This window comes from Myotis nattereri, assembly GCF_964212035.1.
Source record: "Myotis nattereri genome assembly, chromosome: X".
Taxonomy (NCBI): Eukaryota; Metazoa; Chordata; class Mammalia; order Chiroptera; family Vespertilionidae; genus Myotis; species Myotis nattereri.
In genome coordinates, this window is record NC_138078.1 from 109,829,941 (window position 1) to 109,841,826 (window position 11,886).

At 39.1% G+C, this 11,886-nt stretch overlaps 2 pseudogenes across 2 annotated transcripts; one reads left to right on the top strand and one right to left on the bottom strand.

Moving 5' to 3' along the window:
- Positions 1–9,105, bottom strand: LOC308510988 (A-kinase anchor protein 17B-like; annotated as a pseudogene). Its single transcript has 5 exons — positions 9,082–9,105; positions 6,706–7,191; positions 5,534–5,660; positions 3,282–3,504; positions 1–1,538 (listed from the first exon to the last, which is right to left on the bottom strand). The product of its transcript is annotated as an A-kinase anchor protein 17B-like (transcript).
- A 548-nt stretch (positions 9,106–9,653) lies between these two features.
- On the top strand, positions 9,654–11,427 carry LOC308510990 (A-kinase anchor protein 17B-like; annotated as a pseudogene). The gene is made up of 3 exons: positions 9,654–9,928; positions 10,168–10,653; positions 11,395–11,427. The product of its transcript is annotated as an A-kinase anchor protein 17B-like (transcript).
- Positions 11,428–11,886: the final 459 nt, after the last annotated feature.

Genomic DNA, 11,886 nt, shown 5'->3' on the forward strand with positions numbered 1-11,886 from the left:
TTAGTTGTTTTCTAAACAGCTTCTATAGCCAGTGTGCTCCTGATTGTTACATCTAATATTATAATTATCAGAAGTTGGCCTGAAATGTGTAGAATTCTCATATCTTGTGAATCTTCTTACATTCTGGTTATTTCTTGTCTTCCACATAGTCTGTCTTCTTTCGGGAAAACACCTTGAATAGAAAGCATTAGTAAATTTTGATGATGATGTTGGAGCACGAAAGAGCCTGTAGTTCACTCTCTGGTAAAATGTATTATAACGGAACCACCTCCTCTTTCTTGCGATATTGCCTAGTAGGTAACCGGAACTGGACTTGCGGTAGTTGCCCTGACCAAACATGTATTTGGGGCCTAGCCTTTTCTTCATTTTGTTGTTGCTGTTCTCAACTCTCATGGAATTGTTTTCACCCTCAAGCAATGAACTTCTTCGTTCATACTTGAACCTCTTGACCGGTTTCCTAAAATGGTATTTAGAGTGTTTCTCCTCCTCAAAATTTTTACACTCTGAATACAAGGTCAGCTGACTTGATCTAATTTCTTGATTGTTAGTGATGACTTCAGCATTGAGAGATCCTCTTTCAGGTGGATTTTCATATATGGCCACAGATTTCTCTTCCTCCTCTGTGTTTATGATGAGGGTTTCATTGAAGCATTCAGAATCACTACTAATTTCCTCGAGGAAATCTGACAACTCCAACTCTGCTGACCTTTTGGGTGAGGAAAATTGGCTTTGACTTCCGGATTCGGAATCTTTGACCTGGTAAGCATCAGTCTTTTCCAACAGATGGCCCTTTCCATCAGTTGGGGTCAACTGATCATCAGATTCACTGGCTGTGTCCCTGGGCTGATTTTTAAACTCCTCAGAACATCCTTCAGCATAATAAACTTTTGCTCTATTTTGTGGCTTTTGCACAGGACCCTGAGTATGCAGGTTTTGCATTTGACTCAAGCTGGTTAAGTCACATTGGTAATTTCTCAAATTGATCTGAAATCCATTTCCTGTAGCATGGACAGATCTCTGCCACTGACATGTGCTTGTTGGGTGACTTGGTTCTAGACAGATAGAAGGATATTTTGGAGTGTGATAATAATGGTTTAATAGAAAGTCAATGAGGTCACATGTTTCATGGTTTTTCTTGAATAGGTCTTGCTCAGATAATCTGAAAGGATAGTTATCAGAACTGAGGTGGTCTTCCTTCTCAGGAGGCTGACCTTGAATTAATGTAATCTGCAAGGAATTCTGTTCAAAGTCAAAAATGTCATTGCATTCATTGGTGAATAATTGTCCAGTTCCCTTTTTTCTGACTGAATCATTTCCATTTTTTCTACAATGGAGGGAAGATTCATGTAACTCAGCCCTATTTCTTTCCTCCATTTTTTGTTTTTATTTATTATCTAAACTGGCAACCTGTATCTTGGCACTTTCTCCTGACTTTGAAGATATTGGGTATTTAACTTTTCTTTCTTTAGAGTTTTCAATGAATTCCCCAGACCATGAGTAGCTTCAGGGCCTGCAACATCTACTTCTTGTGGGTTAAACTGTGTGGGTTCCTTCAAAGAAAAAGGTTAAAAGTCTGACATAAAAAACTAAACAAATAAAAATGTTCAAAGAAAAGTTGGATTTCTGCCATTTTTGTAATAGGTTTCTAATACCACCTAGGATCAATCCAAATTAGGAACACTGTTGTACTAGGAAACAGGAGGTATAAAATTAAATGTCTCAGTCTAATATGAACTGCTTTTACTAGATTTGTGCCATCCTTATATTACAAGACACCACTATTTATATACTTTCAAAGCACATGACCCTTTTGTTATTTGTTCACAAACTGGGGGTATGAAGAGGAATTAGAAATGCCCTATAGCCCTCCCAGAAAATCCTAGAACAAAAACAAAACAAAACAAAACTGGCTGGGTGAAACGTGTCTACAAGAGAGTCAACTGACTTGAAAGGTAACCTGTCTTTCTGTTTTTCATCCCAGTTTTTTTCCTATGGATCGCCGATGAGGGTGTTTCTGCCCGCCTTCAGTCAGAAGCAGCACAGCAAGTAGAAAATGTGGCCAATGACAACGGTTCTATCTGTGGTGTTACAATCCCACCCTGCTGGGGGAGTTTATACAGTGCTTCTACTGACACCTGGCGCAAAGCATGGCTCAGTGCTTACCCATTAACTAGGATTAGAATTGCGTAATCAGTATAAGGTATCAATGGGGCCAAGAATTAGGCATCATTCACATTTAAAGAGAAATTCTTCAGTGGTTATTAAGGTAAACTGTAAAAGATCCAGCTACCCTTATTATAAGTGGAAATGCAATATTTTTCTGATCCTGGTTTCACTGATTATTCGCATTAATGAGAAGGCTGAGATTTCAAATATACATTAAATCAACTCAACTAATGCCATTTACCCTTTGTACAGTATTTAAAAACACTGAATATGGCCTGGCCAGCATGGCTCAGTGGTTGAGCATCGACCTATGAACCAGGAGATCACAGTTCAATTCCTGGTCAGGGCACATGCATGGGTTGCAGGCTCGATTCCCAGTGTGGGGCAACTGATCAATGATTCTCTCTTATCATTGATGTTCCTATCTCTCTCTCCCTTTCCCTTTCTCTCTAAAATCAATAAAAATATATTTTTAAAAAACAAACACTGAATATAGATTTTTAAATGATCAGTTTGGGAGCCTTTCTGACCTTTACTCTGGGACATCTATTAAGTCTGGTTATCTTTAAGAGGTCAGTGAGTGGAGGGAAAAGAAGTTCCAAAATTGGAACTTTCCAAATAAAACAATTGCTGTGTGACATGAGAAATTCCTCAGCAAATACTTTAAGACTAATTAACATGAGCTTGCTATACAAAGCTATCTGTTCAAGACTCTCCCTTCTCATTCAAACTGTTACAGATACATGGACATGTAAAGTTAATGGAAGACTACAAAACTAACACCCACACCATCCATTTCTTCCCCCTGGCATTTTCTGTTAAATCCATTAGGAACCTAGAAAAGTAGATACGCTAGCTATACTGCCCTGGGTAAAACTGTCTTGAAGTTTAGGAACACAACGTGTGTGACAGATGGCAAAGGTGAGACACAACTCCTTGAGAGAATTTGGGTACACCTTTTGGAAACCCATACTTGGGGTTACTATAGATCAGCTTATTGAAAATAAACTGCAATGTGCCTTCCATAGAATCTATTTTAAATAGTTGATAGCTTAACTGGAAGGGTTGTGTCTCTTACCAAAACCGAACAACAAATGAATGGGAAAGAGCCTTACTGCAATTTTCCTCAGGAGCACCAGTAGCAATCAAGTGGCCTCCACCTGCCTTGAGCCAGTAGGAACTTCCTCTCCTCTCACTCCTCCGAAGTGTTGGGCTCTCCAGGCAGCTCAGCTTTGTCTCTGTCCCGCTTCCTTTGCTGGTGTCTGTCCCTTCAGGGGTCACCTCCTGACCCTGGCCTTCTTCCTCTCTTCCTGGGCTTTCCTCTCCTCCTTTCTTTTTCTGGACAATGATTAAAGGGCAACTATTCAGAAGGTATTTATTTGGCATCTGCTCTCTTCCCCACTCCTTCACCACTGTGGGTGGGAAGAGAAGGGGGCAACATGGACAGACAACAAATCATTTAGGTTTGTAGGAATCTCTCACTGCTAACCCCAGGGCCTGGCAGAGACAAAAGACACTGTGATGCATCCATCAAAAGAGAAAGACACATAATTGAGTTGATTAATTAGAAACAAGTACAGGAGACCTTACAAAAAAAGATTACAGAATTTTAAGGAGGGGCCTCTAGTCTCCACTTTCTCAAACCGTAGTCAGGGATTACTGGACCAGCTTTCACAGTAATGATTTTGTTTTTCTTGAGATCAAAACCTTCCATGAGCTGGTTTTACATAGGCAAATAAAGCTAAGTCAAGGCACTCAGAAACCTTAAGGGTGAGAACTGGTCCTTCATATATATTATAGCACAGTACACTATCATAAAATAACATACTGGTGCCCTAGCTGGTTTGTCTCAGTGGTTAGAGCGTTTACCTGCGGACTGAAAGGTCCCAGGTTCGATTCCAGTCAAGGGCACATGCCGGGTTGCAGGCTTGATCCCCAGTAGGGGCCGTGCAGGAGGCAGTTGATTAATGATTCTCTCTCGTCATTGATGTTTCTATCTCTCTCTCCCTCTCCCTTCCTCTCTGAAATCAATAAAAACTAAAAAATAAATTAAAAAAACATACTGGATTAAAAGATTATGGGCTTTTTAAAAAATATATATTTTATTGATTTTTTACAGAGAGGAAGGGAGAGGGACAGAGAGTTAGAAACATCGATGAGAGAGAAACATCGATCAGCTGCCTCCTGCACACACCCTACTGGGGATGTGCCCGCAACCAAGGTACATGCCCTTGGTCGGAATCGAACCTGGAACCCTTGAGTCCACAGGCTGACGCTCTAGCCACTGAGTATGGGCTTTTTTTTAACCTCCGTTTTCTGAAAATAAAAACTGTTTTGGTTAGGCCCTGTGGAAACATGGGGAAAGAAACAAAAAAGGACAATTATCTGAGTGAGAATTTAGCCCAAAAGCTGGAGGATTATTTAAACTGCATGTTCGGTTCAGAAATTTTGGGGGAATAGTTACATTGACTAGCCACAACCTCTGGCCAAGTTTCACAGACGTGACCTCAAGTAAGTCCTATCACCTCAACAGCTAAAAAAGTGAGAGACACAAGGGAAGATACTCTTTATCTCCCTTTTTGAATGGCTGTAATTTACAAGAAAAACTGAAAGAATAAACATGCAAGGGGAGGGACCAGGAGGTAAAACTGGTTTTCAGAGCCCAGAAGTTCTGGCCCATTTGTACCTTGGAAAACCTTTGACAATCCAATAGTACTTTCTAGTCTCAAGCTCCTAAATTGGGAAACAATGATAAGTTCAAAGGAATAAAGGTTCACAGAAAGAACTTAGGCCAACAAGAAATATAGTCCCAATAAATCAATCCATACCTTCTTGCCTAGGAGTTAGCTTGAATATTGACCATCCTGTTGAAGAAAACCTCTTCTAGACCTGAAAAGAAGTTTAATTAAAAAGAATTTTAGATTGGTAGGCTAGGTAAAAGTTGGTAAATTTTAGGTAAATTGGTATCTTTTAAACATTTTGGTAGGCTAGAATTTTCACTATAAAAGTTCCTGGCCCTTTTTTAAAAATGATTTTAGCTTAATCAGGCTAGAATTTTCACTATAAAAGTTCCTGGTCCTTTTTTAAAAATCATTTTAGCTTAATCAGGCTAGTCCATTATTTCTCACTACTTGTTCTCCCTAACAAGGATGTTGTCTTTTAAAGTCTCTTGTTTTCAACTGTTTTTGTCATTTTGGGCTTTGTAATAGCACTGCTGAAAGAACTGCGTGCAGTTCTACAATATGAGCCAATTCCTGTCCCCTCCCACCTCAATGTAATCTTTCTATCAAGTCTAGCCATTCATCCAAAGAGATAAATCCATAAATCAAAAGTACAACACCCTCGTTGTTAAAGTTGGTCTCCTTACCTTACAGACTCTTCCTGATCTCTCTTCTTTTCTTTGCTTTCTTCCTCCGGTTCTTGTAATCTTAGCCTTTCCTGATTTTGCCTCCAAATAACTCCTTACGGAAGTGTTTGGTTGTATCATACATAACCTGACCCCAAATATTTCAAAGTTTCATTATAAAAGTTGGCCATTGTGTCTCAGGCCACAGAAATAAAACTAATTTGGCCATGGGCAATTCAAAACCAAATGAATTAAAAATATTCTCTCTATATCCTAGTCCCCACACTGTTCTACTACTTCCGCTGAGCCTTCCTAACAGTCTTGTGGGCTTCAGGATTTTCTTTGGCAGAGCCTTGAGGAGCTCACTTAACTGCCACAGGTAACATCACAATGCCATCATCAGGCACAGGCTCTAATAGGCACAAGCTGGGCAGCTGGGCACTGGTATATATGGGTGGTCATTATAGTATTTGCTGTATCTTTTGTCTGACTGAGTAGCTCATAATTTTAAAATGTACATTTTAACAGAAGTATCTTAACACATAACTCACCTACACAGGTTCATACATAGGAAGCTACTTAAGCTAAAAGTCTAAATTTATGCTAAAGATTAATTTAGAGAAAAAGGAGGCTTTAGCAGCATCCTTTCCTCTGCTGGATTAAGATTTCAAGAAAGAGATGACTAAGTAGTCAGACATAAAAAAGGTGACATGACTAGACAGGCTGAGTGTAGTTTGAAAGGAAATAATCCAAGTTTGTTGGGATTATGTTTTAGCAATTTACCTATCAGGCATCTTGAAAATATAATTTGTGATCTCAATAATAAAGAGAGAGTAAATAGTTCTCCTTGTGATTTCAAACTCTCTCTCAGCGGATTGTCAAGTAGAATAAGCACATGAGATACTTCGATAAGAGCCATGAAACATATTTTAATGCCTTCAAGAAGTTATGGCAGAACCCCAGATTATAACAACAATCACTTAAAATCCCAGCTGGCAGCTTGCCTGATAGCAAAAGAATGTTTAAATCAGGATTACTTTTCTTCCTAAACATCCATTTATTAATGACAACACAAATCTTTACATGAGCTATTGATCAGAGCCCAGTGGAGTCTAAGGAAATTTATTCTAGATGCTTCCTTGTAGCTTTTACCTGAACAGTAAGAAATAACAGAAACTCTGGCTACTTCTTACCTTAATGTTACATGCCAGAGCTTTCCCACCATCCCCTTTAAGCATCAGCTTCATCCCTCAAAGGGTCTCCATGGCTTTTATGAAGTCAGCTGACTCCTAGTACTGTACAAAGGCCTCAAATGTCTGCATGCTGAAGCTAAAACCCCCAAAGCTTCCACCATTCATTACCTCTCTGTAGGGGTTAAACATAGAAATATCCACATTCTTGATCTTCCCAAAATTCTCAATGACCACCTGTAGGATCCTTTCACATGGCTTCCCCCCAGTGGAACCTTTAGGCGCAAACCACTTGCCAGGCAAGCCTTCAAAATGTGTGGAATCCAGGCTCTTATTGTGGCCCAGCTCATCAGCCCTGTCACTTGATGGGGCCTCCTGTTCCTTCGGGAAGTGCTCCCACTCTCCCTGTGCATCTGTAGCCACTACTTTTAAGTCTGGTTTCAATCCATTTAGCTTGATGATCTTCCCATGTAATTTTGCCTTCAGGATCTAAACCAGTGATGGCGAACCTTTTGAGCTCAGCGTGTCAGCATTTTGAAAAACCCTAACTTAACTCTGGTGCCGTGTCACATACAGAAGTTTTTTGATATTTGCAACCATAGTAAAACAAAGATTTATATTTTTGATATGTATTTTATATCTTTAAATTCCATTTAACAAAGAAAAATCAACCAAAAAAATGAGTTCGCGGGTCACCTCTGACACGCGTGTCATAGGTTCGCCATCACTGTCCTAGACCAAAGTGACTTGTTAGGTTGGAGGCACCAGGCCAATTTCTAGACAGTATCCAGGAAGTAAAGCAGTAGACCTTCCTGTCAGGCACCAATGCAACGTGCTGGTGTGGGAGTCCTTCCAGAGCTGGACTGAGGGTGAAACAAGGACCCTGTGGGGTCCCTGAGGGGAATATCTAGGCTAAGGAGCACAGGCCTGGGTCTCCAGCCAGGGTCATCTCTGGGTGGTATTGTAAGAAGCAGCTATATCAGATAGTTGACAGAAAAACCATTTATTTTTTTCTAGATAATTTTTGATGATTTCTAAATATCAAATCTATGATAAAAGAATTTTGAACCCTGGCCAGTGTGTTCAGTGGTTAGAGCGTCGGCACAAGCACCGAAGGGTCTTGGGTTTGATTCTCAGTCAAGGGCACCATACCTGGGTTGCATGGCTCAGGTCTGGGAGCATGTGGGAGGGAATCAATCGACATGTCTCTCTCACATCAATGTTTCTCTCTCTCCCTCCTCCCTCCCTCTCTCTCTTCTCCCTCTCCCTCCCTCCCTCCCTTCCACTCTCTAAAAATCAATTGGAAAAAAAATATCCCCCCGTACGGTTTAATAACAACAACAAAAAGAGAAGAATTTTGAAACTGACCTTCATCAAGGCTATTTTTAAAAAATGTAACCCAGACTTTGAAAGCAATCCAAGAGAAGCATTCTAAAATGTTTAAAACAAAGGCAGTATCACTGGAAAAATGGAGAACATGACAAACCTGATTCCTTTGACGTGATTAACTATTTTGTGTGTACTTTTACTGTAATATTTTTTAAAACATTGATTTTAAATTAGGTCATATAAATAGATACCTATCCACTATAGCCAAATTTGGGGGTTCAGTATATCTTAATTGAATGTCAAATGAATTTTTCTCCTAAAGAAGCTTAGTGTTGATTCTCATGCTGCAAATTGCACCAAACTTACTGGACTTTTTTCTCCAATTGCTATTTAGATAATGTTTTAGGAAAAGAACATGTTTATGCTCATATCATCTCAGTTCGGTGTTGCTACCATAAGGATTTCTACAACCTACTATCATAGATTCTGCTTTTGATGGCCTTTTAAACAACCAGTTTGTGCAAACTTTGTCTCTTAAATAGAGTTGACTTGTATTGTCCTTCAAGGACAGTTATTAAAGAAATTTGTACCTATGATGTCAACCAAGACTTAGTAATAAATTTTATATTAGAATTTCCATCATCTGGCTATATACGTTTGAGTCAAAATGTTCCCAAAGTTGACATTAATGAGAAAATCAGGTGATGTAGATTCTGAATACACCTACTTTTAGAGGGGGGGAAAAAAAGCTTTTTTTAAAAAAAAAATTGGGAGGTGCTACTTCAAGTTAGCAAATAGAAGCAGAAATTCCTAATTCTCAGTTTTAGTGATATTCACCTTGAGACAGCTTAAAATAGTTTGTTAAAGTGAAATTCCCACAAGCAATCGGGTTTTGGGAGTTTTCTAGTCCCAAAGTAGAGGACAAATTCACTTTGTCACTTATTAGAAGAGGTTGTCTCTTCTTTACTTGAACTTAGAGTTCAATTTAGTTAAAGTCAATAGACTGGAAGAATAAGAATTGATATGGGCATATAAGACTTAGAAACCAACCTTAGAATGGTTAACTAGGTGCATGTTCACGAAGGTGCTACATGTATTTTACTCTTGCCCTCTTTCTGTGACACCTCCAGCAGGTTTTTATGGGACTTATAATATATTGGATATTTGGAATCTTAGGGTCTTAATGTATGGGCAGCTCATTTAATTTTCCTGAATTCATCTAAATTTTCCCATCAGTAATACAGGCATGGAAATACCTACTCACAGGTTGCTTCATGAATCAAATGAGATAAAGTAGTATAGACAATAGCCATAGCTTATGTTTATTGAACCCAAGCACTATTCTAAGGATTTCACATGTACTCTCCCATTTCATCCTTCCTGAAGTCCTATTATTTTTATTTCACAGTTAAGGAAACTGAGACAGTATATGGAAACTCTTTGCAACCTCTAAAGCATATTAAACAAAAGAAAGCTATTGTCTTAAATATCCCTATAGTATACTTTCCCCTCTCAGTTTGACCTAAGTCCAGCAAATGCTAGCACCATTCAAAGTCCAAATTTGTGTTTTGCTCTATTTGTTTGAAAATGTTCCCTTTCACCATCCAAGGTTGCCTGAGGATACAATGACGGTGACGGTGGTGTATGATAACTCTGAGGCAACAGAGCTCTGTGCACATCAGCACCTCTACCTCATGCCCATAGCAAAATTGATTATCAATGTATGGCTCCCAGAGAGTACAGAACCTATGAGGCCTTTCTTGAACTGGGAAGTTCTTGACCAGCTGAAGAGGCTGATTTGCCCTGATCAGTTAGTTCACCACAGTTCAACTCCAAGTGTATGGAGGATTTCATCCGATTCCAGGGGGAGGCTTAAACACAAAAGTTTGGTTTATCAGTGATGGCGAACCTATGACACGCGTGTCAGAGGTGACCCACGAACTCATTTTTTTGGTTGATTTTTCTTTGTTAAATGGAATTTAAAGATATAAAATAAATATCAAAAATATAAATCTTTGTTTTACTATGGTTGCAAATATCAAAAAATTTCTGTATGTGACACGGCACCAGAGTTAAGTTAGGATTTTTCAAAATGCTGACACGCTGAGCTCAAAAGGTTCGCCATCACTGGTTTAGATCCTGAAGGCAAAATTACATGGGAAGATCATCAAGCTAAATGGATTGAAACCAGACTTAAAAGTAGTGGCTACAGATGCACAGGGAGAGTGGGAGCACTTCCCGAAGGAACAGGAGGCCCCATCAAGTGACAGGGCTGATGAGCTGGGCCACAATAAGAGCCTGGATTCCACACATTTTGAAGGCTTGCCTGGCAAGTGGTTTGCGCCTAAAGGTTCCACTGGGGGGAAGCCATGTGAAAGGATCCTACAGGTGGTCATTGAGAATTTTGGGAAGATCAAGAATGTGGATATTTCTATGTTTAACCCCTACAGAGAGGTAATGAATGGTGGAAGCTTTGGGGGTTTTAGCTTCAGCATGCAGACATTTGAGGCCTTTGTACAGTACTAGGAGTCAGCTGACTTCATAAAAGCCATGGAGACCCTTTGAGGGATGAAGCTGATGCTTAAAGGGGATGGTGGGAAAGCTCTGGCATGTAACATTAAGGTAAGAAGTAGCCAGAGTTTCTGTTATTTCTTACTGTTCAGGTAAAAGCTACAAGGACGCATCTAGAATAAATTTCCTTAGACTCCACTGGGCTCTGATCAATAGCTCATGTAAAGATTTGTGTTGTCATTAATAAATGGATGTTTAGGAAGAAAAGTAATCCTGATTTAAACATTCTTTTGCTATCAGGCAAGCTGCCAGCTGGGATTTTAAGTGATTGTTGTTATAATCTGGGGTTCTGCCATAACTTCTTGAAGGCATTAAAATATGTTTCATGGCTCTTATCGAAGTATCTCATGTGCTTATTCTACTTGACAATCCGCTGAGAGAGAGTTTGAAATCACAAGGAGAACTATTTACTCTCTCTTTATTGTTTATTATCGGGCCTTTAGAATGTTGAATAAAATGGATCAGTAAAGAATGAATTTAATTGGCTTATAAAACTCTCTTTAGGAGATTCTGAGAAAGGCTCTAATTATATTTTTTAATAAGTGGGTACACTGTTAGAAGGGCTATACAGCTTTGAAAAATGACAACTTTAAGGACACTATTCATTTGAATATTGTGGTATAATGGTTGAAAAAATTGCCCTGATTTTCCACCCATCCCTGTATCTACAGCCTTTGTAATGTAACTTTAAGTTATAGCTATCAAAAAATAGCCTATTTTTCCCAGCCCTTGAATGTGAGGTATTTTTTGTTTTATTTTGGTTTGTGGTGTTTGTGTTCCCCCCCTCAATAGAATGTACCAGAAGTGACAGAGTGTCAGACCTAAACCTATGTGTCAAGTAGCCCTTAATCTCCTGGATCCTTACCATGCCATGAGGACAAATCTGGGCTAGCCTGCTGACAATCATTTAACACAATTTAAAAGTACTTCAAAGTGTGAATAAACATTTCTGCAGGCTTCATTGGCTTACCAGCCCATGACCTCTGCTCTATAGTTTATCTTTTCACAGTCATTTCTCCAGTGAGAGGACTCCACTAGTATACCTCGATTAGGAAACATTGAAGTTATTTTCTGACTTTCCCAAGAGGACCCAATTGTTTTTTAAAAAATGAAAAAACTGGCCTCCCTTAGAATCCTCAGTTCAAATTCCTTATTCCCAACAGCAGCAACAGTAACTAATCAAAAATTTGTTCTTCTCATATTTTCCCCAGTTGTTCATGTGCTTTAGATCTTAAAAGTTTATTAATATTTCATCTTAAAATACTCTCCCAGAATAAAGAACTG